Below are 6,000 nucleotides of genomic sequence, written 5' to 3' on the forward strand. Positions count from 1 at the left end.
ATAGAAACAAATACTTAACCATGAAACACGTCAAAAATGAAAACGATTCATAATGATTAGGTTATTCCATATCCAATCAGGAGTAGGAAGAAGTGAAAGTTATTTATTTTCACCTCATATTCATAAATTAACTACTTGGCTTTCTTTTCATAATTAAATTTAAAAAATTAGGATATTGTGAAATAATTATCTAAATAATGAAATCAATAATTCATTAAATTATTGAATAATTAAATGTAATTTTGCAATAAATAAACAATAATATATTTGATACCACATGTATGTGTTTATTCCAAATATAATGACTTAATATAGTGTTTCTCAATAATATTCTGTTACGTGCCACCCTCCAAGAAGAAGAAAACAACACCTCGGCCCACTCTCCGCCGTAACTATAAATAGTGTCATTTCTTTATAAAATTGTTATAAGTACACCTCTGCATAACATCATATCCTTTTTAACATTAAAGAAAACAAGAAGGAAAGAATATAGATTAACTTACAACAAAGAATGACTCAAAACATTGTTTTTAGTCTGTAACCGAAAATAATTAAAGTGCATTAATTTGCCTGAAAAATCCTTATTAAAACTACAAACTGACTTGAACAAAATAAAATAAATAAACTCAATAAATAATAACAAAATTAAATTGATCGGCAACATTAACGCAGGAACACATAAAACACGTTAACCTACAAAACAAAAAAATAATACATCAATTTGTGATGCTTTTTTTGTTTTTTTTATTGAAAATGAGGTAATTTAAGATTAATGTCGACAATGAACACGTTTTGTCCTGCACAGTATTTCGAAGCAGGGTTTTAGGCATGATACTGATAAAGCATTATTTCCCGGGGGTCACACACCGCGACCCCCAAGAGGGCCCACTCCTCCATTTGAGAAGAACTGAAATAACGACACAAGTCATTCAATGGAATGGACAAATCTTTGAATAATTATTTAAATGTTTCATTACCTAATTAAATAATGAAATACATCATCAAATCATTAATTAATTAAATGATTAAAAAATTAAAAGTCATTTTACATGAAACACATTAATTACACATTTAATAACACATTTATGTATTCAATTCCAATTATAATCAATTGACACACTCCATCCATCCATTTTCTACCGCTTGTCCCTTTCGGGGTCGCAGGGGGTGCTGGAGCCTAGCTCAGCTGCATTCGGGCGGAAGGCAAGGTACACCCTGGACAAGTCGCCACCTCATCGCAGGACCAACACAGATAGACAGACAGCATTCAGTAATAATTTAAATATGTATTTATTTATTTAATGTTGTCCCAATTGGCACCCCATAGTAAATCAGCAACGGTTGCTAACTGCAATATAGTTAAATTGTACAAAATATTGTTTTGTATTGTCGTTCTATCAATTTCTCTACATGACTATGACATTGGTGCTTTTCTGTACCTGACAAGGTCTCTTGGTTGTAAGCTATGAAGGGCGATATAGGACAAAAATGAATAATCACATCTTTATAAAATTATTTAAATGTGTCATTAATTAATAAATAATTCAAACAAATCAAATGTATAATGAATTCAATTGTGAAATAGTGAATTCAATCATGAAATAATGAAAGCAATAATTATCTAAATGATTATAATTAATTTAATTACACATTAAATAACACATGCGTGTACTTAAACCCAATTATAATTAATTAATGGCACATTTAAGTACTTATTTTCATGTTTTGTTTATTTACTAAATTGGCCCCCCTTATAATAAATCTTAACTGCACTATATTAAAATGTATGTTTAATATGCCGGATCCCCATTTTTTTTTTTTTTTGTCCTGTCCAGGTTCTCAGGCAAATCATATAGTTGATGTAGATGCCCATATCGGCTGTTCAGATTGACTTTACAAAAGAGAAGTGTAGGATACTTCTCTTGTTGCCTTATTTGTATTTGACTTTATTAAATGTATTTATATTATCATTTGGTGCAGCCGGGCCGGAGCAGGAGGGGATAGAAAGAGAGAGAAAAGAAGACAGAGGGGGAAATTGTGGGGACAAGAGGGGGATTAGACGGAGAGACAAAAACAACAATAACAACAACAACAACAATAGAGCAACATCAGCAAATACGACATGTACAAATATGATGGTAAAAGTGATAGCAAATAAGCAGTTAGCGAAAATAAAAAAGAATACAGAAATGACAATAAGCATTATTACACTACAAATGGAGCAATACAGATACCAATAGAAATAGCGCTATTTATAATGAACAATACCAATAATTTACCTTTATTATCAACAATACAGTTGTTCAAATGCAACAATACATATACGTAATGATAACTACAGATACGAAAGAATGCAGAAAAATGGAGGGGAAGAAAGACAAGCAACCTATATTAACCTTGTAGATTGTTATAGTAACAATAGATTAAGCTTTGTCAGTGTGCCATGTGTTACCCAGTTTACCCTAGGGCAACAAAGTTAATATATGTTTGATGAACGTGATTATGTGCATGAGTACGTGATTATGTGCATGAGTTGGATACCTTTTTAAATAAAGAAATGGTTGCAGTGGTGCAAATGCAAAACATAGATTTCCCCAAAATTCCCAAAATTATAAAAAAAATTATCAATTTTAATCTGAAAACAGCTACAACAAAAATATATTACATTTATAATAATTACAAATGTATTACAGTTATTAGATGTGTCTTTTTCCTTGGACAACAAATGAATACTGTTTAAAAAAATACTTAAAAAGAAAGATTTCATTTAAGTCAAACTTTACCTACACATGTTTTAAGGCATCTTCCAATGCTTTTCTTCAATTCCATGCTACTTTGATAAGTGCTCAGTACAATATTACAGATGTGTTGAAACCAATATTTGGTCTGTTTGCCTGCTTGTATTTACTGTCACATGCAGCAATTATTTTGTGACTTCCTGGAGCATTGCTGCATCTTTTTTCACATTGAGAAGAGTTGACAAACATCTCCAGGCACCAATTAGAGTGAAGCTTCTAGTGTGTTGGCATGGCAGACGCCATCCTGTGTCATTACAACACAAGTTTGTTGTATTTTAACACACCTGATGTGTTTACAGGATTCTAACTTCATGAGGATTCATTTAGACTTTATAATATCAAATGCTGATATTGCACTGCTTCGTATCAGAGATCATTTGCAGCCATGACCTTTAACCTTTCATCGTTTATGTTTTGAATCTTGCTTCCAGGCTAAGACAGACGTGAAAGAGTGGCGTCTGCATTGATAATTAGCATGCATACATATTTTAATATTTTGGTTGCATGATAATGAAGTATTTTCACACGCTGTAATTCTGTCACTGCAACAGCAGAGGGCAATGTTGCCAAACACAAACAAGTCCTCCAAGCCTACATGGTGAAACTCATACACTGTGCTCAATTAATCATTTTATATCATCAAAAATATACAACAAACATCAGTTTAGAAAGGCAGCAGTGTCACTATGACAGCGCGAAGTCACATGACAGTGTGTTTGATCAAACAGATGACTGTCATATTTATAAATTAGTAATATAATAATATTCCAATTTTATTAGTGAGTGACAAGTTGATACCACAAGTCCAACCATCAATAAACAGCGTATCAACTTCCTTTCTGTTACTATGGAAACAACATCATTTGAGCAGAAAAAAAGTTTAGTAATCCCTCATATATCACTGTTAATTGGTTCCGGAAGTTAGAATCATTCATTACAAATGGAATATTTTCATAGGTAGAGCATAAAAACTGTTTTCGGCTTTCTAAATATTTGTTTGAAACCCTAGATATGAATAAATACACTTGAGTTACCTTTACACACTTTTATTCCAATATTCCAATAGTGTAATGCTGCCTGAGGCTGAGCCAATCAGTGGTCACGATACTGAACAGCAAGCTCTGATTGGTTTGGTTTCATCTAGTTGCTAATACTAGTATAGTATTAATATTTTGTTGTTGTTCACTTAGCCATTTTTAAGCATGAAGAGTCTTCATTTAGGGCAACACTGTTATAGAATATGCTTTAAAAAAAGAACAGAAAAATATGCGGTAAAGCCAAAATATTTAGTATAGGAGACTGATGTTTCCAAGTGTGTCTTCTACAGTAGAAAGGGGGTTTATACGGCCCCATTTGTCGCGGCTTAACTGACACATGAAACGTGACGAATTTGGGGCATGGACTATCCACTTTAGCCGCCAGATGGCAGTAGAGTGTCAAATATCTTTAAATGTGTTTTGTGGCAATTCCAACTTTGACCACAGGGTCAGTTGCTATGTAGAGTTGCGCTCTCCATCATTTTCAGCAGACTGCATTGCAAAATGATGAATGCCCCCCAGACCCAGCCAGGAATGGGGCCATATTAAAGTTAAAGTTAAAGTACCGGTACCCATGGTTGTCACACACACACTAGGTGTAGTGAAATTATTCTCTGCATTTGACCCATCACCCTTGATCGCCCCCTGGGAGGTGAGGGGAGCAGTGAGCAGCGGCGGTGGCCGCGCCCGGGAATAATTTTTGGTGATTTAACCCCCAATTAAAGCAGGGAGGTAATGGGTCCCATTTTTATCATTTTTATAGTCTTTGGTATGTGATACCTTCCCTCCTGTAAACAGACTTTGCTCAATAGAATTTTAAAATAACTTCAAAAGAAGCAAAATCCAAGCATTATTTTAACGTATTTATCAACCCTGCGTCGCCAATTTGAGGAATTGTGGGAATCAAACACCAAGCGTGTGCAGGTTTTGTTTTAGCTACAACTCTGAGTAGGTAAAGCCTGCGATATAAGTCAATTTGAAAGTTAGTTACCATGGTAACCTAATCTGCTGGCTGGCAGGTTTCATTGAACAAACATTGAGTTGAGAAGCACAAAGCAAACTGTCAGACATGTTGTGTTTTACTTTGTTTCCAGTTGAAGATTTATGTCAAGATAGGATTTTGAGGTCATGGTTAGTTAATAAATATGTGATCTTTATTTAAGACTGCTAAAAGAAAAATATATTGCGAGTCAATAGGGGGGAAAAAATCATTGACATTAACCGCATGATCAGGTCAATGCATTCGTCATGATTGAGGAGACTCTGACAGGTGTGCTCGCTGGCAATTAGAAATGTTCCTGTATGACATTCTGACAGAAAAATTGCATTTGAGTGCAAATATTGGGGTCTTGTTTTAAGGTAATTAAAATTATCTCATGCGAGTAATAACCTGTAATTAATCCTGATTACTGCGATGAGGTGGCGACTTGTCCAGGGTGTACCCCGCCTTCCGCCCGATTGTAGCTGAGATAGGCTACAGCGGCCCCCGCGACCCCAAAGGGAATAAGCGGTAGAAAATGGATGGATGGATGGATAATCCTGATTAGTCCAAACTGAAAAGTGTGATTAATCAGATTTTTTTTTTTTAAATATCATTTGACAGCACTAATTAAATGGATTTTGTTAAAACATTTTTTTAAGTACACTACTTAGTTTTTCATTATCAACTAAGTATGCGCTATATCCTGCTGAGAACGGCAGCATCCTCAGAAACGAATGCAAAAATGTCCACTGTGGAGGACGTTGGTTCTTATGAGGATATTACTTAAATTATTACTAACATAAAGTGAACTGGTAAGAAAAACTATCGTGTAATATATATATATATATATATATATATATATATATATATATATATATATATATATATATATATATATATATATATATATATATATATACATACATACATACATACATACATACATACATACATACATACATACATACATACATACATACATACATACATACATACATACATACATACATACATAAATATATATATATATATATATATATATATATATATATATATATATATATATATATATATATATATATATGTATTTGGTATTTCATTTTTGTGAATATGACTGATGTATGAGCTATAGGGATGGGGATATTATTAAATCACAACTGGATTAGATTCCGATTTTTGGGGT

The sequence above is a fragment of the Nerophis lumbriciformis genome, linkage group LG14, assembly GCF_033978685.3.
Source record: "Nerophis lumbriciformis linkage group LG14, RoL_Nlum_v2.1, whole genome shotgun sequence".
Classification (NCBI taxonomy): Eukaryota; Metazoa; Chordata; class Actinopteri; order Syngnathiformes; family Syngnathidae; genus Nerophis; species Nerophis lumbriciformis.